This window comes from Mus musculus, chromosome 8, assembly GCF_000001635.26.
Source record: "Mus musculus strain C57BL/6J chromosome 8, GRCm38.p6 C57BL/6J".
NCBI classification, from domain to species: domain Eukaryota; kingdom Metazoa; phylum Chordata; class Mammalia; order Rodentia; family Muridae; genus Mus; species Mus musculus.
This window is the reverse complement of record NC_000074.6, coordinates 121758914-121781473: the sequence shown is the minus strand read 5'-3', so window position 1 is coordinate 121781473 and position 22560 is coordinate 121758914. Positions and strand designations below refer to the sequence as shown.

The following is a 22560-nucleotide window of genomic DNA, read 5'->3' as shown; positions in this document are numbered from 1 at the left end:
GCCCTGGGCATGGGGAGGTTCTTGTTCTGGCAAAGAGGATACAGGACACTATGGGATGGGTGGGCCAGGCATATATGCCTCCAGCCTTGCTTGTGCTGGGTCCTGTTGAGTCCCACAGGACCACCCTACTCTTGTAAAACAGCGTTGAAAGTTCCAGAGCTGAATGGAGCCTTTCTCATCTGCTCCTCCTCCTCCCTGGCATGCTGGCTCCAGGGCCATGAATACCACTAAAGGTGAGATTTTTCTTCCAGCTCTCCTGCCTGTGGTCTGGGAAATTCAGAGCAAGCAATGGGGGGTGAGGGGCTTTCAATCAGGAATGTCTTTCTCCCAGTTCTGAGGCTGGATCCAAAGATAGGGTGCCACCTGGGGAAGACCCACTTCCTGGTTACAGATGACATCCTCAGACTGCGTCTTTGAAAGAAGAGAAGGCGTCTCTCATGCTTTGGCCTAAAGGGCACTAATGCTATTCTTGAGGGCTCCACCCCGATAATCCTGTCATCTCCCAGAGATGGGCTCCCCCACAGACACATGGAAGAGCAAGCTCTCAGGGCACAGACTTTTCCCAGCAGCTCGGCTCTCATGTCCCATGACACGCGTGACTTGGGGTCTCCAAGCCAACTCCCGAACCCCTCACAACATTTACAGCTTTGAGCTTCATTGTTCAAATGATTGTATTAGAAGAAAATATGCTCTCCAGATACAGGGGGAGAAGCCCAAGCCACAAATAAATGTCCTGGAAGGGAAGCAGGAGCCCCAGTCCAGCCCCCAGGTTCTCCTTTAATGTGGCTCCTCAGGTATTATGACCTCCTGTTCTCTGCCATACCCCAGGGAGCCTGCTCAAGGAGTTAAGGAAACCCAACATGGGCTGGAGAGATGGCTCAGCGGTTAAGAGTACTGACTGCTCTTTCCAAGGTTCTGAGTTCAAATCCCAGCATCCACATGGTAGCTGACACCTTCCATTATGCCAACCATCCATAATGAGATCTGACACCTTCTTCTGGTGTTTCTGAAGACAGATACACTGTACTTAGATATAATAATATGTAAACCTTAAAAATAAAACCTAAAAACCTAAAAAAAAGAGAAAAGAAAAGAATCCAATATGCTAAAATGTAGTATTAGTAAAATAATGTCCCCGGAAGCACATTAGTTCCTGGAAGCAGGAAGACAATTCCCAACAGAGCCATGGCTTCATGTTCCATGTAATGTGAGATGAGAATTACACCTTCTAGAATATTCCGTGGGTATCTGGTATTTGTCATTACAACATTACACTAACACAACACTAGCCAACACATAATTAATTACTGATAATGGATCAGCTGAGGACGCATGGCTGCAGGCTGCAGGCCTCTTCTGGGAAACTGCCTGGGGACCTCGGAAGAACCTGTGTCCTCTAGCTAGGGTCCTTCCATTCTATCCTGTGATCCCAGCATAGTTTGTGGAACTCTGAAAATGACTTCCCTCCAGATGTGTGCAGCTTTAGAAACTGTCCCTAGTTTTCTGCAAGCTCCCCCAGCTCTAACAGAGGGGCTGCAATGTCCCAGAGCAGATCATAGTCCTGACTGAGAGCAGCTGCTGAGCTGAAGTGTCCCGGGGAGCAGGGGAGAGCGCGTAACCCCAGGTCCACAGATGGAAAGCTGGGGTGCTGAGCTTACTCTGCACAGATGAAGCTTCTAAAGTGGTTGCTGGCCAGGCTCTCCCCTGACCTGAGTGGGCACACAGCTCCACTCGCCCTCTGAGCTTACAGTGCTGCTCTAGAGACAGCTCACGATTTCCCGACATCCCTTAGGGGCTGTAATTGCTTTCCACAGCCTCACTTAGTAAAGATACCATTAACTCACCCACACTGTGTGCATGTTTATATATATATATACAGGTCACACGTATATAAAAATGTGCCAATCCTAAAATAAAATCAACCAATCCCAGCCGTGGTTAGTGAAGACTCCCAACATGTGGCAAGGGTTCATCTAAAACAAGATTTGCAGGACCTGAACGAGTTCTCTTAAGGGACAGCAGCCTCCAGAGGGGGCTCCCGCTGTCTAGATTCATATCTGTGAGGTCTGGCTGCAATGTCATAGAGGGGACACTCAGCCTATGAGAGGCTCTCCTACACCTGCCATTAATGCTGTGATGATGATGATGATAATGATAATAATAATAATAATGGATTCTCTGCACGATTGTACCCACAACTCCTCCTGCATGGGTACCCTGTATATGGGCATAGTTGTACCCATGATCCTCACCAGAGGCTCAGGCACTCAGACAGGAGGTGACAACTTAAAGCCCAGAGCAATTGAGGGTCAGCTAGTCATGATCCAGGACTCAGGGACTCATCCTGGATAGAAGAAACCAAGGTAGACCAGAAGCCAGGCAGGACCAGTCATCTTCCAGAAGGAGGGAGAAGCTAAGTGCAGGAAGTCCATGGGGCAGGAATCCAGGGAGCGCCTAGGGACCGCGGGCCAGCCAGCGGGTGACGTTGGCCTTGTGCCTAACAACCGCGGGGCTGTGCAAGGTGGTGCGCACCTGCGATCTCATCATACAAACATGCAGGAAGCTGAGGCAGGAGGATCACTGGGTTACACTGTAGGCCTTTGATCCCACAGCCCATGTCTCAATAAGGCCTCTAATTCTCCCCTACAGCGAGCTTCAGAGCATGTGCTGGGTGTCCAGTATCCATATCAGGCATGTGACCAGTCAGACGACTGCGTGAGAGAAGCATCTACACATGCGGTTGCCAAAGGGAGCCCCACCGCTAACACCAAAGTGAGCAACCGACAGAAACCACTGCCCAAGGCCAGGGGCACAGCTGACAGTGTGTGGCATCATCTGGGGTGGAGGGCATGATCCCCCGGGGTGTGCCAAAACCCAAGGTACCACTCAACAGCCAGGTGGATCAGCGTCTGGCCCTCAGGTCTCCAGACACCTGTATTTCTCCTACTCATGAGAAGCTGGGTCTAGGGTCTGGGGAGCCAAGGTGCAGACCCTTCCTGGAGCCTTCTGGAAGGGGCAGCCCACCACCTTGCTCAGATCCCGGGAAATCCACTCTGACTGCTGCAGATTGTGAGTGCAACCGTATCGTTTAAGCTGCTGACCATGTGTGGCCACAGGAAGTTGCTCTACATCCTGACTTCTCTGCCCCCTCTTGGAACACAAATCACTCTCCTGAAAACGGGCAGCTATGAGACTCTCAGAGCTCAGCGAAGCAGTGAACGCACGAGGAGACCCTCCCTCTCCCCCAACTCCCACCCTCCTCCCCTCCCCCAGCTTCGTTCACTGGCAAGGCTCCAGAGCCTGAGACAGCTGTTTCTTCCAGACTTCCTGGGTCCCCCTGGCAGTTTCCCATCTTCTTGCCTTGTGACTCTGGTCTCCTTGCTACAGACGCTTGAACACTGGAGCCAGACCCTGGGAGGCTCAGGTCAGGAGTCACAGCGAGCCTCTGAAGGAAGGAGCTTGAGTTCCAGAGCCTTCCATCTCTCCCTGGTGTCGGCCCTTCTGTGTTTCTCTGTGTCTGTGAGAACCATAGGAACTCAGTCTTCTGCAGCCAGTGTCTTGCTGTCTCTGTTGTGTGTCTATCCCTGGCCTGGGTTGGCAGGAGTGGGTGGGGCAAAGGGTCACGGGCATCATGGCTTCTCTCCTTCTAGGCTTTGCCCCTTGGGGAATCTTACAGGATGGTATACAGTGGCGCCAACTGTGTATATGCTTCTAACCCCTCCTCTGCCACAGCTACACTGCTAATCTCTCCCGGACTCAAGAACTCACATATGACCTCCGGCCAATACAGACAACAGATATTGGAGTTCCTCCAGATATAGTCCCAGACATCACTGAACCTCAGGGAAGGCCTGTTTCATCAAGATAGGTTTCTGCCTTTTGGAGCTTTGGCCCTGCTTGCTTCCTGGAAGTCTACTCCATCACAAGCTGGGCATGTCTGCTGCTGGCCTAGCCTATTACCCCTCTCATGAAAACTCCTGGCAGGTCTTACCCCCTACCCAAGGTCTTCAACATCCCAGCGCTGAGATAGGGCACCTTTGCGCTCAGCCAACATGCCTTACTGCAGAACACACCCTGGACAGCTGCTGCTCTGGACCAGCACTGGTCTGAGGAGCAAGAGCAACGGTGGGCACAGACAGACAGTAGGATGCAGGTAGGGCCACACTGGTGCAGACAGTCCCTCATGAAGGCAGCTGAGTTAGTCGGCTCTCTGAACCTTCCCAACCTGCACTCCATACGACTCATCCCCGCCCTCCCCCTGAACAGCGTCACTCTGAGCCCAGACAGGCCTTGAATTCTTCAATCTCCCACCTCAGCCCTAGGATGTGTCACCTGAGCTTCTACTTGACTGTAAATGTGGCTTTTCTTTACACTTCTAAGGCCGGCCTTAAGCTACAAAGGTCAAGTGTGTGTGACACAGGGCATATCATGGCCCTAGTAGACATAAAAAATGGTCCTGCTCAGGTATTTGTGGCCATAACCTTATTCAGGGATGGTGAGGTCACCAGGATGGGCCCTAATCCAGTACACTGGCCTATTGAGGAAACTTGAACACACACATACACACACACACACACACACACACACAGAAAAAGAGAGAGAGAGAGAGAGAGAGAGAGAGAGAGAGAGAGAGAGAGAGAGAGAGAGAGAGAACTCCATGAAGACATTGGCCTTGCCACCATCTTGAAAAGAACAGAGCTAGGACCAGGCTCTCCTCATGGCCCGTCACAGAGCCAGCCCACCTACGTACCTTGATCTGGACTCCTCCTCCCAGGAAGATGGAAGAGTCAAGCCCCAAGTTCATAGTGCTCAGGGCTGCAAATGGCGCATGATGGAGCTGTGACCAACACATGGTGGACTGAAACCCACTGTTCATGGTGAAGCACCATGCCATCCTGGTGGCTCAAGGTTTCGGAGCAAACAGACCCTTCCTACTCTTCCTCAAGGGAAGCCAGCCTCCTGGAGACATGACTGGAAGTACCCAACCTCACAGCAAGTTTCTCTCTCCAGGCTGCAGTTGTCAAGGCAACCCCACCTCCTCCAGGAAGGCTGCTGGGGAGGGACCACGCCCAGGCAGGGTATCTGTAGGCCCTGTCTGCAACCAGGTGCCTGCCAGGGACCAGCCCCACAGGCTTGAGCATCTGAAACTCAGACCAGCCCTTGGAGACTGGACCAGAGTTTGCCATGCCCCGTGGACAGGCCAGTGACCTCTTGGCTTTTACCCTGACAAGATTAGAGATTCTGGGTAGTCCTGACATCAGACATTGTACACAGGAACGATGGAGCCACCATGGTTTTTATGTCACAACTAGGGAGATTCAGGCTGGGTCTGTCTTCCCAACAGCTACATAGCGACTCTGCCAAAGGCTGCTATAGACTGCTGTGTAACTCCTATATATAAGCTTTGGGGACATTTCAAGGCTGTGTACAGGGCCCAGGAGGCACAGCCACTACAATCATGGTCCCTCAGGAATGGACGTTACACAGGTCCATACACGGGAATTGTTAGGCATGTCTCCTGTGACCTGCCTGCTAGGGACCACAAGAAGAGGTTGATCTAGACCTGCCTGCACCCGACAGAGCCTGGAAGGTTCCTGGGTGTCCTCGATGACAGCACTGTCCTTCTTCTCACACTCTGTGCCAGGCACGGAGCATGGTGGCTCATTTGAACTTGTCTTTTAGACAGGGTCTTGCTAAGCTGCCCTCCCAGGCCTTAAATATGGTCTTCCTGTCTAAAATGTCCTATCGAGCCCGTCTACAGGCACCAAGTGCTCCTGCACAGTTCAGAGCATGGTCACCAAGGTACCCACAGCAAAAAAAGCTCCAACGTAAGGTGGCTACAGTGTCCCAAGCCGCTGGTCCCAAGTAGTCGGTCCACTAACCCTGCGCCATATGCATTCACACAGAGAACCCTCCTGACCACAGCACTAAACGGTGCATATACTAACACACAGCCCTCCCGAGCACAGCCCTCCACAGTGTGCACACCCGGAGAACCACCCTGACCACAGCACATGTATACACTCACACATGCACATGTATTCACACACAGCCCTCCATATATGCACATACACACAGCCATTTTGACCATGGACCACCACAGCGTCACCATAAGTAGAGCCCTGATAGGCTGCGGTGAACACATGGCCTCCTCTTTCACTGGCCATTGCTGGGGAAGAGCCTCCCTCTCTAGGACTCATGTCCTGGTCTGTGGAGTGGGACAGAGAGGGGCCACTGAGGGAAGGGAGCCTGGAGCAGGGCCCGCTGCTCCACGGTGGAGGTTCTGCGGGCTCACTTCTGAGTGGCCCCACAGAGCTCTGGCCTATTTGCCCTGACAAGTCTGGTTCAACAAGCAAGTTCAAAAGTGCTGAACTTGCACCATTCCGCCAGAGTCCAGCTTTGCCTTCTCTTGATGTCCCACAAGCAATCACACATGCCCAGCCTCAGCCCCTGGCAACAGACACCCTGCTTCCTTCCTGGTTTTGTTGTTTTAACTCTTTCTTTTTCGAGTTTCTCTGTAGCCCTGGCTGTCCTGGAACTCACTTTGTAGACCAGGCTGGCCTCGAACTCAGAAATCCTCCTGCCTCTGCCTCCCAAGTGCTGGGATTAAAGGCGTGTGCCACCACACCCAGCTTAAGTCTTTCTTTTTAAAAAAGGTTTATTTATTTTATGTATATGAGTACACTGTAACTATATAGATGGTTGTGAGCCTTCATGTGGCTCTTGGGAATTGAATTTAGGACTTAGGCTCGATCTGGGTAGCCCTGCTTGCTCTGGTCAACCCCACTTGCTCCAGTCAACCCCGTCGGCTCAGGCCCAAAGATTTATTAATTATTATAAATAAGTACATTGTAGCTGTCTTCAGACACACCAGAAGAGGGCATCAGATCTCATTACAGGTGGTTGAAAGCCACTATATGGTTGCTGGGATTTGAACTCAGAACCCTTGGAAGAGCAGTTGGTGCTCTTACCTGCTGAGCCATCTCACCAGACTGTTTTAGGTCTTTCTGGGGACATTAAGGAGCCAGGGAACAGGGGAGATGCTTGGTCTGGCTGCATCTGTATGAGGTAAGGGAGGCTGGGGATAGGGGTGGGGAGGCACAGAGCATAAGAACCCAGGGACCGAAGAGCCACCTCCCAGCCCCTCTAGGGTCTGCAGTGACTCAGAGGCCATCTTGCCAGTACAGCAGCTGTCCCCGACCAGACCCACTGAAGGGACTACCTTCGCCTTCCTCGAAGGTTCCTCTTTAAGGGGAATAAAAATCTGCTATAAAAGAACGAAGCTTTATAAAAAGCTGTCACTGCAAGCAGGCACACGTGGCGAGGGAACAAATATCCCACATCTCTGCTCTGTCTGAGTCACTGGTGCCCTCTGGGAGCAGTGCCCATCGGACAAATATGCCCAATGGACACAGACAGACACTGGAGCCTGCGCACAGGACAGGGCCTGCCCAGTGAGAAGGGTCAGTGGGAGGCTGGCACAGTGGCCAAGAAGCACGTCCAGGCCCCAATGCAGACACACTAATGCGTGAGATCACTCTGGGGCCATCGAGACGGCACACTTGAGATGCAAGTGAACATTTCACTTCTGTCTTCGAAGGATCACTTTCTCTTCTGGAGGCGGGGTCTCACTAGGTACCCCAAGCCAGTGTGGAATTCACAATCCTCCTGCCTCAGCCTCCTGAACAGCTCCAAGAAACCTCACTGTGGATGTGCAAATACACTAAAACCCAATAAAGTCTGAAATCTAGGGCATTTTCATCACAGTATCACAGCTAGCCAGAGCGCTACAGTTCCCACACATCAGACATGGGACACTAATCTAGAAGCCACATCACATGGTCCACCTCACTTCTGGCTTTTTTCCCCTTAAACTTTTTTTTTTGGTTTTGTTTTTTGACACAGGGTTTCTCTGTGTAGCCCTGGCTGTCCTGGAACTCACTTTGTAGACCAGGTTGGCCTCGAACTCAGAAATCTGTCTGCCTCTGCCTCCCAAGTGCTGGGATTAAAGGCGTGCACCACCACTCCCGGCTTTTCCCCTTAAACTTAACACCACACTTTGGAATCTGTGTCACGTTCGTGGACTGGCAGAACTTCCTGGTTCTGCTCACTGAGTACCTCGAGCGGAATGTGGCCACGTGTCATTTCCTGCCCAACGGTGATCTGCTGATCACATTTGACTTTTGCATTTCAAATCTGTTTTGGGGATCCATTTCTAGAAATGTGACCTCCTAGCTAAGACCTGTGCCGTACTGGACATGATGAGAGCTCTCCTGGGAGACCTGTCCACGGCTCTCCTGCACAGCGGGTTGGGAGAGCTCACCCATCTCTCCCAGGCTGGCAAGCAGGGCAGTATCATCCCAACGTAGCTTTAATTGCATTTCTCTTTTTGTTTTGCCTTTTTATTATTTTTGAGGCAGGGTCTCGTGTAGCTTGGGCTGGCCTCCAGCTTAGTATGTAACCGAGGATGACCTGAACAAATGATCGTCAGTCTTCCTCCTAAGTGCTAGGCTGACAGTCATGTGTCACCATGCCTGTAGTTACAATAGTAACAATTATTATACATAATATATTACATAAATATTACTATAATTAATAACCATTATTTTAAAATTATTATACCTAATATATTTTATATAAATATTATAATAATTATTAATAATCATTTTTTAAAAGTCAACCCTGGGTACCAGATCATTTTAAAAATTTTAAAAATGTATTTTATGTCTATAAGTACACTGTGGCTGTCTTCAGACACACCAGAAGAGGGCATCAGATCCCATTACAGGTGGTTGCTGGGATTTGAACTCAGGACCTCCGGAATCCGAGCAGTCAGTGCTCTTAACCACTGAGCCATCCCTCCAGTCCTTAGCATCATCGTTAATAATGGGTGTTTGTCTATGTGTCTATGTGCACATACATGAAAGAGCCTATGGGGACCAGAAGAGGATGCTAGACCTCCTGGAGCTGTAGTTCCAAGTGTCTGCGTGCCACTCAACATGGATGCTGGAATCTGAACTCTGGTCCCTGTGACAGGGAGCCATCCCTCCAATGCCTCCACCCGGATTTACACAGTGCTGGAGACTGAACCCAGGGCTTAGTGCAGCGTAGTAAGCTGACTGTCTTGCAGGGTTCAGGTTGCTTTGCACATGTAAGCACGCACTCACTGGAGAGCTGTGTCTTAGCCCTTGCACTTTTGAACCAGAATCTTGCTTTGTGGAGAGGATCTTGCTGGTCTAAACTTTGCAGCCCTGCCTCAGCCTCCCAAGCGTTGAGTCTGTGAGAGCGCACAGTCGTGCTCCATGTAGTAAGGAATCAGCCCCTGACTGCACACCTGGAGCTCACCTCGGAGGTGTGAGGCAGAGTCCCACTTTCCTGTTCCCCAAACGGAGCCAGTCAATGAGCAGCACCGAGGTCTGCATCAGCTAAATGCCACCATCTGAAAGCCATGTTCCCAACGGCCTCTCTTTTCCCTGTGTTAGTGCCTCCTCCTGTGGTCACCTCTGTGGTAGCTGGAACGCCACCTCACCAACTCACCACCGCTGAGGGGAACACCAGGGCTGACTCTGGAGGTGGGGGTTAGAAAGCCAATTTTAGAAAACCAGGCAGTCCAACGAGAGAAGGGTACGGTTTTCCTGGCAGGAATGGCAGTTGGGTTCCCCTGTGGGCAGAGTTCTGCTCAGAATACTGTCATAACCTCAGGCCACCCCACATCACAAGTGGGGAAACAGTTGTTTATGAGGGGAAGCCGGGCTGAGGCTCATCTCCCTCCAGTGCTGAGTCTGCCCCGTCAGAGAGCTCTTGGCCAGTCAGAGAAAAGGCTCCACCCACACCATCCAGATTCTATGTGTGTGTGTTTGGGGGAGGGGGGTGGGGTGGGGGTGGGGAGGATAGAGAGGATGCATCTCGGTTGTCATGACAACCCCAGTGCTCTAGGAGCTCAGGAAAAGCAAAGGCAGGTCGATTTTTAAGCATTCTTTCACCCTCCTTCCGGCGCCTCCCCTCACCTTCAGGCCTCCTATCTATCTTTAGATCCAGCACCCCCTCTTTTCCCTCACCCTACAGCCCACCCCCGTGCCCAGGAATAGCAGGCCAACCACGCAAACTGTACGAGGAACAGCCTAGAGACCCACTGAACAGGGCAGCCTGGCCACCAGGCTGGGCTCAGGGTCTTTTCCCAGGGGTGGCCAGGCGGGCCCTAACCACAGGAGCCCAGGGGGACAGGTCAGACATGGGCTAACGTGTACACTGAGGCCCTCACACGTGTGGGCAGACACAGTAACCTGAAGCCTCTGCTTTGCCTTTTCAATGCCCATCTTAAATCCGATCTGGGGGCAACTCTGCTGTACTCGGTGAAAGGAGGAAGAGGGTGTCTGCAGGGGCCTCCTGACCCCACAACAGAGGGCATGTTCACAGGCAGAAACTCTGAACTGGGCATGATGAAGCAATACCAGAGGCACATAGGGAGGCCTCATCCATGGAGTCTCAAGCGTGGCTGCCTGGCCTCAGGGATGGACCAAGGGGATCGTGTATGACGACCCTGCTCTCCTCTACCCTGGGCCTCGACACTGGGCCTCGACACTGGGGTGGGGTGGGGTGTGTGTGTGTGTGTGTGTGTGTGTGTGTGTGTGTGTGCGTGCATGTCTGCTATGGCACTACCTGGCTACCAGAACCCAGATTTCCATGGGGCAGAGGGCAAAGAGGAAGTTGACCTCCTCCATCAGTGGGACCCCAGCAGCCCCCCAGGAGCTCAGTGGGACCAGGTGGAGCCTGGGCACCAAGGTGAGAGGTGGGGACCTGTCTGGGGGTCAAATGTACTCACAATGTCAGCTGGCTTACCTGTAAGACATGCCTTGCTGGGCACAGGCCTGACACCAATCCCGCCACCTCTGAAGCCCTTTCCTGCCAACCCTTCTGGAGTCCCCATCTCACCTTTATTTGTGTCCCGTGTGAGCAGGTCACACGGCAGCTGGATGCACCCCCATGAGCTAAAGGTAGGGGGGTTCAGGGCAGCACCACAAGCGCTGGTTAACTCAGTCAACAGATGAGAGCCACTCTCCCTGATGCTGTCTGCATGAGCAGCCTGGCAACCAAGGACAGGGGTGAGAGGTGGGGTTGGGGGAGAGCTCAGAGACCTGCCAGCATCATCTCACACAGTAGGGCCAGAGATCCAATCTGATGAAGGGGAGAGAGAGAAGGAAGGAGGAAGAGAAGGAGAGAGAGGAAGAAGAAGAGGAAGAGGAGGAGGAAGAAGAGGAGGAGATGTCAGAGGAGGAGGAGGGAGAGCTGGAGGGGAAGCCAGTGCCTGAGCAGGGTGTGAGAGGCCTGTGCAGTGCTCCCTCCTGGCTCCTCCACTCAGATCTTGGTATGAAGCAGGATTGTTGACAGAGAGGGAGCCAAGGCCATGGAGGATCTGGGGACTGTAGGTTACAGCGGGGACACTGATCAAAGCTTTTACTCAGTGCTTAGGCTTTTTGGGAAACTGTATCTTTCCTGTCCTGAGAAGGGCTTGTCAGGGACCCAGCCCTGATTGCCACCTGCCACCCAGTTCTCCACCATAGGAGCAGCATGGCACAGGGACAGAGCTCTCCCTGCAAACTGCCAACATGGACAGCCCGCACCTCCTGGGGTGTCAACCTGTGTGCGCACTGTCTTTGGGTCACCCAGAGAAGATCAGCAATGACTCAGAGAACTCTGACAGAGAGTAGCCAGAAGGGGATGGGGGGATGGGGCCCAAAGTCCCAGATCCCTGCTGCCACACACAGGTCTGAGCCTGAGTTGCTGCTCAAATGTGACCAAGGCCTCTTCTTCACTGTCACCCCCACAGCTGGGCATGCAGGTCTTTGTCCCTCCTGTGTAGAACCCTAGCTCACTTCCCACCCCACCCAGCAAGTAGGCACTCAAATCCTAAGCCCTAAACACATAGAGCTTCCTGCAGGAAGAAATAGGGGCTAGGGGTGGAGACCACTCAGCCCTACAGCCAGCTGCTTCCTGGTCACAAGACACAGACAGCCCCCCCCCCCCCAGCAGAACTCTGGCACCTGCCAGGATGTGCCATTTCTTTGCAAATTTTCAGATCTCCAAAGGCAAAGTGTAGCAGCCTGGCCTCCTGGGGCCATGCAGAGGATTAATGAGGTGTTTGTAGTGTTCACCAGTCTCTGGGGATCAGATCTCAGAGTACACTGGAGCTAATGGCAGAGCCGAACTTGACATCCAAGAAGTGAAGGGAGCGGGGCTCAGAAGCAGGGCTGGGAGGCCCAGGCACAACCCAGCCCAGCCCACTGTGCCAAAGCTGGAAGAGGTGGGGCTTGGGACCCAGGCTGGGAGCCACTCCAGCATTCACGAGGTCCCATCCCCTCATGCCTTCCTCCTCTCCCAATACCAGTAAGGAATGATGTGTAGTATTCAGAAGATACTTTGTATCTATGACTAAATCAAGAACCTTGAGAGGCCAGCACGGTGGTTTAGCTGGTAAAAGGAGCTTGCTGCCAAGCCTGACAACCCAAGTTCAGTTCCTGGAGTCTTCAGGGTGGACCGAGAGAGCTGATCCCTCCAAGCTGTCCTCTGATGTCCACACGTACACCATGGGGAATGCATACTCACACAGAGACAGACAGAAAGACAGACACACAGAGTAAATGCAAAAGTAATAGTGAGAGCTGGGGTGGGGGTGGAGGTGGGGTGAGGGGGTGGCGGCGCACGCCTTTAATCCCAGCACTCGGGAGGCAGAGGCAGGCGGATTTCTGAGTTTGAGGCCAGCCTGGTCTACAGAACAAGTTCCAGGACAGCCAGGGCCACACAAAGAAACCTTGTCTTGAAAAACAAAAAATGCCTGTAATCTCAGCACTTGGGAGGTAGAGCCAGGGAGATCAGGAGTTCAAAGCCTTAGCCAAGCTTTACAGTAGATTCTAGGCTAGCCTGGTCTACATGAGATGTTGTCTCAAAACAAACAACAGAAAAGAAAAGTGGGGGGAGAGCGCCTTTCAGAGAGAAGCCATGTAAAGATAAAAGCAGAGACTGGATGGATGTGGCCATAAGCCGAGAAGGGACACCAAGGACACTCTGGAAGGGACAGGAAGGGGGCTTCCCTGGAGCCTGGGGGAGTGTGGTCCTCTATAGACCCACATTTCCCGTGCCAGGCCTCTAAAGTGAGAGACCCCAGCTCCTTCCGGTTTGTACTGAGCGCTCAGACTGTAGCCCTCTATGACAGCACCTCAGGAAACTACAGGCACAGCAGGGGGCAGGAGGGCACAGAGGCTGCTGCAGTCTGCACTGATGCTGCCAGGAAGCAGACGCATGGCCAGGTAAGTGCCTCTGCCCTCTAGACATGGGAGGTGGATAAAGATACTGTCTACCTCACCGGGTCTACGGGCACAGTTAAAGTAGGGGTTTCTATGCATTCCCACAAGACATTACTCACATCCATCAGAAACCAAACCATTTGGCTTTCCAAGTCTGCAGCCCATGCCGATCTGAGTTCAGTTATCTGAGGATGGATCAGGTTAGGAGCTGAGGCTAGCCCCACGACAACCAGATCCACATGCACTGACAGAGATGGGAGCACACAGGGCTTCAGCAGGAGTAGACTCAGTGTGACTGGAAAGAGGAGTCAGGTTTCCCTGTCACCATGTCCAGTCCAGTTTCTGCATGCCCTGTCCCTGTATGAGAAGTCTCTAGGGGAAGAGGGCTGGGTTCTGTCTCCGTGGCTGTCTCGGCATCTGCAGTGTGGGATCACCTGTGGAGTCAGGAGCGATGGAAGCTCAAAGGTGTCTCAGAATCTGATGCTGAGTCAGCTGTCGAGAGAGCACCTAGAAAGCAGGAAGAGACTCCATGGGGACCCCAAGGCTCAGCCCATCTGCCCTGAGACCTCTGGGTGGGACCCAGCCAAAGCCTCTTTGGACCTTGTGTGGTCACTGGTTAAGGTCATCTGGGCAGGGGAGTTTTGCAAACCACAGGCTTCAGCTAGTTGACTCCAGTGTTCTGGATGGACACCTGAATGCTACGCTGGGGATGAAGGTTCAAGTTGATCCACTCTTCGGGGGACCAACTGATAGCCAGACATGGGCAGGAAGGGGAGCAGCAGTGAGCTGTTGGGAGGAGCAGACACCGAACGCTACGTGCTTGCCAGAGCCAAGGAAACAGAAGCCCAGGGGTATGAGTGCAGGTGACCCCCGGAGTCCTGCGCAGTGCAGGTCTGGACTAAGCCTCACCCTGGCCACATAGCACTCGTGAGGATCCTACAAAGCTCACACAGACACCAGGCAGGGGTTCAGTTCTGCCAGTGTGGAGCTGGGAGCCTGTATAAGTCACATTCCTGCCCTGGGAAACATGGCTTCCCCATGGATAATAGGGAAGGGAAGTGTGAGTGACCAGAACTTAGAGGTGCTGCACTGGGTTCCTCCCCCCAACTGGGTGGTCAAAAGGTGACTGTCAATTGACCCTGTCCCATCCTGTTAGTAGAGTACACTCAAGATCACTGCTCCCTCACCCCGGCCTTGGGGAGGAGACCTCCCAACCTGAGCAGTCTGCAAGCTCCACCATCTGTACCCTGGTGATGGTCAGAAGATGACGCAGCTATAACTGTGAGCAACTAAGAGTCAAGCCACCTCACTAGCTGTGTGGCTGCCTCTTTACCCACAGGGAGGAACTGGAGGGCAAGCACTTGCCTGAGATGGATCTTAGAGACCCTCCAGGCCTAGAGAGGGTGGAGGATGCTGTATGAGGCAGATGGGGGCTCTGAGTCAGAGCCTGTGGTCCTGCAGGGCTCTTAGCGCTGTGGAGGAGACATACAGTCCATGATAGAACTGTACTAGTTGGGCTCTGGCTCCCATCTTAGTGGACACACCCTGTTAACCTCGAGTAGCATAAGGAGTCGTCAGGTGAGGACGCCAACAGGCAGAGGCAGGAGGTTGGTGTTATCCTTTGGCTTTGTTTGCATCTAAGAAAGTGTGAAGACTGTATTAGGGAAAAGAGTGGGACAACTGGGAGAAAGAGGAGGACCATCTGAAAGATCTGATTTTTGATAGCCAGACACTCAGGAAGCTGAGGCAGGAGGATTACTGCCAGTTTGATGCTGCCCAGAGCTACACTGCATGAGTCTCTCTCAAAACTAGCTAACTAAATAAACATGTGGATACATGTTTCAAATGAGCCCCACAATGGGTGGCCCCGGAGGTAGTCTATCTCAAAACCTAACTAGCTAACTAAATAAACAACTAGATACATGTTTCCAATGAGCCCCACAGGGAAGGGTCCGGGAGGTATGGACAGAGCTTTCTCCTAGAATTTCAGGCAAGGCCTATCTATCCCTCTACCCCAAGCTTGGCTCACCAGGCCCTGGGCAAGCCTTGCCAGACTATGGAAGCACCCCTGGGGGGCTGGGATATGCCCAGGGGGAGCCTAGCGACAGGCCCTTGCCTCCCTGTCTCACCGGCAGTTCTCCATTTGTCTCCTGCTTCTTACCACATCCCTCAAGTCCCGGAGACTTGGAAACAGCACAGGCCTGGCCAGAACCCAGAGCTCAGGTCCCAGTGGGAGGCATTTATTTTCAACCCCTGGACACTTTTCATGGGACTTTGCCACACAAGGCCATTCCCACACATGTCACAGGATAGGGACACTGCCTGCACTTCTAAACATCACTGCATGGCTGAGAAAACTGTGCTATCCAATGACAGCGCTGTGTGGGCAGGGCTGGCAGGGTGGACCCAGGAGGGTGGGAAGCGGGTAGAAAACAACAGGGCCAAGAACACTAACACTACCAATGTGTCCACCGACTTTGGAAATGACCCTTGTTTGTGGGAGATGCTGGGGAGCTGTCGTGACAGGGCACAAGGGCAGGCTGGCAAAGGTGGCCAGTCCTGATGTCACAAGAAGAGGGCACATGAAGCCAGTGTGCAGAGGTGCACGCTGTGCCTTCCGACACAGGTGGTGTGAGCCTGCGCAGAGGGAGAGAGACACACAGTCTGCATTGCATGAGATGAGTCTGTGATCTCTTCTTGGGGCAAATACTTGTCTTTCAAGCCAGCATCAACCAGAAACTGCCTGTACAGCTGTCGATGATAACAGGGCGGGGCTCGCCGTGGAAGAGCCTCCCTAGCATGCTCAAGGCCTGGGCTCAGTCCTTGGCAACCCCAAAACAGTAACAAAAAATTAAGATTGAAGCTTCGGTGCCATCCCTGAATGTCAGCCCCACGTTAGAATGTTCTGTGTCCTTCCACGTCAGTGTCCTTATGGCCACAGGAGAGTGAAAACTGAGGGCTGTGACGGGCAGGTGAGGTTGGTGACACCAGGCCCCGTGGGACCTGCAGCAAGAGGAGCCCCTGAGGATCAGTCAGTGGAGGGAGGTCCACCATAGGCCACAGATGCCAGGCAAGGTGTTAAAGGAGGCGCAGAGGCTGAGGCAGGAGGGTGGCAAGTTCAAGACTCACCTGCTATACATAAGGGAGATCTTCCTTCAAAAAATCAAAACTAAACCCCAAAACTCAAAACCACCGGGGTGCATCTTCATCCCACACAGCCAGGCCTGCTGGAACCCTGACATCGGACCAGGGTTCTCCCTGGTCTGAGCAGGCACCCTGCCAGCCACCACTGAGGGAAGCACGTTTTCCTCAGCCGTGTCATGCCTCAAATCCCAGCTTTTATGGTGGCCAGCAGGTTGGGGAGTTAGAGGGGAGCCATGTTTTAAGGGGACAGAGGCTGGTTATGGTTGTGTGTATGTGATGCTGTGAACAATGGCTAAGGGGACCATTCTGTTCTGTGGGTTCTATAAAAGTTATCATGTGTGCGTGTTCTCACATGTGCACACGCATGTAGAGGTCAAACATTGGGCATCTTCCTCTGTTACCATCTACTTTGCTTTTATGGACAGGTCTCTCACTGGTCCAAGACTGCAGATTAAGCTAGACTTGCTTGCCAGTGAACCTCAGGCCTCCCAGCCTCCACTGCCCCAGCGGTGGGATTACAAGCATGAGCCGCCACGTCTGATTATATGTATATGTGATTATATGTATATGTATATGTACATGTATGTATGTGTGTGTGTGTGTGTGTATGTATATAGTGGGGATGGAGCTCAGGTCCTCGTGCTTGCAAGGCAACCTCCATGGCTCCTTTATCCACAATTTCTAAAAATTGCTGATAAAATGCCCTAGGGCTAGGGAGATGGTTCGGGGCCAGGGGTAGCGGGTTGCTCAAGATCGATAGAGGAAGACACCATTAAACCTCTGACCTTCACATACACAGAGGCATGGGTGGGCACACTTACAGACCTGTGAACACACATGTGAACACACACACACACACACAGAGGCATGGGTAAGCACATTTACACACACACATGTGAACACACATGCATACCACATACACACCCCAGCAGGGGCACCTGGGACAACTCACCCCCAGAACTTTAAGCCAACACAGCCCAGAGACAACACGCAAGCTCCCCTAGACGCAGCCTTTGGTGAGCCGCTAACAGAAGCTACTGATCAACAGAGGCCGGCTTCCCACCCAGATCTGCCCTTCTAATCCTTTTCAACCCAATGTCCTCGGTAGCCACTACAGTTCTACCAGTGACAGTGTGGCCATCACCCTGGCCTCCCCAACAGCTGCTCTCCACAAGGGGTGGGCTGAGACACCAGGGCGGGGTGTCTGGGCCTGCTGTGGGTGCTCCAGCTGGGCGCAGCTGAGTGGTAACTGAGGTCACAGCGACTGTGGAGCCCTGCGGGTAATAGCTCCCTGGCTCAGCTACTTCGCCTAATTGCTTCTCAAGGCGCCAGCCATCAGGCCGCCCTGCTGAGAAAATCACTAACAGACCCCTGGGGCTGGAAAGGGGAGGCCTCAGGGCTCTGGAAGGGAGCAGCCCCTACATCAGCCAGTCACTTCCCTCCATCTGTCGGGAGCCAGCTCCTTATAAACACCCCACATGTGGCTGTCAGCTGATGGCAGAGGGCCAGGCTCAATTCACTGTGGCCGTCCTGGTTCCATGACGGGAATCCACAGGTGAAGAGAGGGGGAGAGAATGGAGGGAGTGAACGGGAAGAGAGGAAAAGCTAAGGAATCAGGGATGGAGAGGGAGGGAGGGAGGGAGGAGGGAAGGGAGGAATGAAGGAAGGAAAATTTAAGGAGAGGCAGGGGCAGACATGGAGAGACAGCAACAGAGGCAAGGGCTGGAGACAGGTGGACTATCCTCACCTCTGTCCTCAGAAGAAAAACAGAACAGAAGGCCCCAGCTGGCCATCTGCTCTGGGTTTGGAGACAGCCTGCCTTGGCTGTCCCTTAGCTCTGTGATTCAGGGAAATCTAACACGCCCACCCACACCCACTCCGTCTACCCTGACCCAGTCTGGTCCAAGCCAGAGGCCCAAGGTGACACACAGACTCTGTGCTCAGAGAACAAGGGGCTAAGCCAGGGAGCTAGACTGACAGGGGGCCACAGGTGCTGTGACCCTTGCAGAGATGGGGCAGCCAGGGGTCCAGGAAAGGCTGTGGATTGAGGGACACAAGCCCTGAGAGTGACTACTCCTGGTCAGGGTGGCAAATGTGGCTGTTTCCCATAGCTTTTGCCTCCCCTGTAAACTCACTGTCCTGAAACCACCAACAGTTACCTGGACCCTGTTTAGATTAGGACCATGTTTCCTAGCAACCGAGTGTCCTTACAAGATGGCTGTACCTCCTCTCTTCTCCTTCTTGAGGTCACATTCAGTGGTGGGCTACTGAAGACCTGGGCACTTGACCTCAATGAACAGCTCTGCCCAGCACAGACAGGCCCTGAGGGGGCGCAGCCTTGGACTTGCTTCATCCTCTGTGGGGCTGGAGTGGAAACAGCTCTGCCAGCTGGGGATCTGCCTCATTCCCCGTGCCTTGTGTCTCAGAGGGCACGCAAGACAGGTCTGCAGAGAGGGCTCAGAGTTAGGTGTAAGTCACTGTTCCTGGAAGGAACCCTTCTGCAGTGTCCTCCTGTGTGTCCCAGGGCACAGGCTCAGGCAGCCTTATGCTCTCCAGGTGCCAGGGAGCCTGGTCGCATATTAGATAAATTTAACTAACACTCGGAGGATGCAAATATTTACTAAAATGCCAAAATGAATTATACCCTCCAAGAAGGTAACATTGCCCATAAACACACAGAAAGATGGGTAATACCACTGGCCATGTGGAAATGCAGCTCTAAGCTGGGATGAGCGAGGACGGCTGAGGCACAAGGATCATAAGTTCAAGGCCAGTCTGAGCTACAAACCCACACCGTGACATCATTTCCCACCCACTGAAATGGCGGGATAGAGAAGACGGCCAACGCCAAGTGCTGGCAAGGGATGGAGAGAGTCACACCATGTCTCCCCAGCAGATGCAGAAGCCGATCAGCAAAGACACCATAGGACTCAGGAAAACTGCACACATGTCCAAGAACATCCACGTCGGCCTTATCCACGGTAGACAAGGGTAGAGACAGGTCAAGAGTTCACGGGATAATGAATAGGTAAGTAACAACACAGAATATTACCCAGGAGTCAACAAGAATGACCACCGAGAATGTGATGTGGACCAGAAAAAAACGAAAACAAAGACTTGTTGGAGTAGGATGTTGAAATATCAAAAATCCACAGAGACCGGAATCAGACTATAGTTCCACGCTGGGATCAGAGTGGGGCGCTTGTGTATCTGGGGTGATAAGGCTGTCCTGGGATGTAGGAAGGATGTACTGGCCCATAAATGGGGCTCTAAGCATATGGGCCTATGGCCTTCGCTCTGTCCCAGGTTGGCTGAGCCACTAGGCTTCCTTCAGCACCATGGACAGAACCCTTCTCGGGCTCCTCCCTCGGGCTCCTCCATTGGAAACCCGGTACCAACTGTGTGCGCTGTTCTGGGAGGCTGTGGAATCTTGAAGAGGTGAGGCCTTGCTGGAGGAAGTGGGTCACTGGTGTGATAAGTCAGTCCCACTTCCCGTCTGCAGACACCATGTTCCCCTGGCAGCCTTAGGTTCTTACCGCCATACCTCCACCACGACAGACTGCTAGCAACAACCAGGCTTTCCTCCCTGGAGCAATGGGGAAAGGGAAAGTGACTTGACTCCATGTTGTATAAGCATGGGAGCTTCCAGGAGGACGGCTCTAAGGCACTGGAAGGGAGTGGACATTTCCTTCCTGAAAAGGTTGACAGCCATCAGGTGCGTGAGCAAACTCACCTGCCAGCCTTCTCCACCTCACACTGAGGACCTTCTGGATGGTGACACAGAGCCCCTAGGAAACAACTGGGAGGAGAAAGTGCCCCGACCTACTCCACACCCCGCCATGCTGTCTGCAGCCCTGGGTCCAGCTGGGCCTGCAGTACATTCTAGCAGGGGGAGCTAGCCAGGTGTCATTTTGCTTGAGCTAACTGCCCTGGGTTTCTGTCCTGGAAACCATGTCCTGTCTACATCATTGACTGCACTCTACAGAGACGGGAGAAAGCCCAAGTTGTCAGTTATACCTTAAAATCCCCGAGAAACATGGATTCCAGAGCTCAGTTACACAACATACACGCAGACGTAAGGGACAACAAGGGACAGAGGCAGAGATCAGAGTGGCAGAGCCACAGGCCATGGAACCTTGGAATCCTGAGAAGCCCCAGAAACACCCAGCAGGGACAAGAGGCTCTGCCCTGGCCCGTGGAGAAGAACCCACTAGGCTCCACCCACTGCAGCCTCCAGAACCCCACCCAGCCTGTCCCTGCTGCTATGACTGCCCAGGGTGTGGCACTTTGCCACCTTTCAGCAGGATGGAGGGAGGTTCCCAGAAGAGTCAGTGTGGCTGGAGCCATGGTGTGTGGGAGGACCTCAGGACCCCTCTGCTCTGTCAGCTGTCACAGCAAAGTCTACCGTCAGTCTCACAAAGAGCAACGAGTGAGCCAGGCCTGGCCGTGGACACCCGGCATCCAGAGACTCGGAGGCTGCAACAAGAGGCTCTGGCACATGTGAAACCCGGGTCACATGAGCCACCTGATAGAGCTGCAAATTCCCTGTGAAAGGCCCAGGTAGGGGACAGCCTGCTGTGTATAGGACAGGCTGCCACGGACACTGAGACTCTGTACTTGTTCAGGGAACAGGGGCACAGGAGCAGAGGCCAGAATAATAAATAGTAAGTCACTCAGTCCACTGGGGTCAGCCTGACCCTGGGACGTCCGCACTGCACACCACGGACATGTCAGCTGGCATGTGGCCCTGGTCCCCACTTGCCATCACACAGAGAGGAAAGCAAGGTCCAGGAGTATGGATCCCTGCTGAGGTCACAGATACTTGGAGCCACTCACTTAACACTTTTGAGAGACAAGTGGTAAAGAGGGATTCAGTGGGAAGGACAGGCTGGATGTGGAGGAGACACTGCGATGTCACCAAATCCTAGGACAGGCCAGGAAGGTCTCATAGAGTCCCATCCCAGGGGTCTTTTAAACAACAACAAGTTCATGTGGCAAAAGGAGAATGTCGTAGGCCTGGGTCCCACAGCTCCTTCACCTGCTCAGGACTCTCAGGCCCAGTGAGCCTCAGGACACAGGAGGTTCCAGCTGAATCCTTTGCCTTCTGGTGCCCGTGTTGCCTCTGTGAATCCAGGTGACAGCTGCTTGAGACTGCACAGAGATCCTAGACTACCATGTGACCAGCATTTCCATAGGCAGGGCGTGTGACACCTGTCCTAACTGTGGCTTCCAACAACAGGATCTGACTGTTTGCACCAAGGTGACAGCCCTCGGGGTGGGGACCAGGAGGTGGTACTGGCATGGGCAGAGGCTGCCCACATTCTGAGAATTACCACAGAAGGTGCCAGACACAGCCCAAGGTCAAGATCTCTAGGATCACTGAGACAGAACTGAGGTTTTTGAATAAACCCAGATCCCTGGATAATATACTCCAGCTATTTGTCTCTAGTGTCCCCTCCTCAGCTGCTCTTGTGTCTAGTCACTTCCCAGGATGCTAAAACCCTACCCACCCTGTCCAGTTGCAAGTTGCAAGGCCAAGCCCAAGTATATGGATGGGCCTTTGCCTGCCAGATGTGTGACCAGCCTCCCATCGGGGGCAGGAGTCCAGTCCTAGACCAGGAAGCTATACTGTGGGTCAGCACAGCCGGTGGGAGAGAGGGGACTTGAACATTCTCAGGAGGTGCTCAAACACAGACAGGTCTGTGGCCAGAAATAGCAAACGTATACGTACGCCTCCTATGGCCACCGTAACAAAACTACACCTGATGTGCCAAGCTACAGAAGAGCTGAAATCAGGCAGTGGCCTGTGTTGGCCTGGACCAGATTGGCTCCAGGAAAATCCTCTCCCTTAACTTCCCCAACAACTAGAAGTTGCTTGCATTTCTTAGCTCCTGGCCTCTTTTTTGTCTTTGTACTTCACAGCTCCAACCTCTGCCTTCACTGCCTGCCTCACATGAAGACCCTGTGACAAAACAGGGCCACCTGGGGGGATAATCACCCTCTCCCACACCCTCAGTGACATCTCCACAGCCCTTTTGTCAACAGAGGTGACACAGCTGCAGGTTCTGGGCTCAAGATGCGGCACACCTCAGGGGCCTCATTCAGCTTCCTGGGG

At 53.1% G+C, this 22560-nt stretch overlaps 1 protein-coding gene across 1 annotated transcript in view; it reads right to left on the bottom strand.

Annotated features, from left to right (window-relative positions):
* Jph3 (junctophilin 3) overlaps positions 1-22560 on the bottom strand; it is a 60525-nt gene that overhangs the window by 9610 nt on the left and 28355 nt on the right. The gene's annotated exons all lie outside the window — the stretch shown is intronic.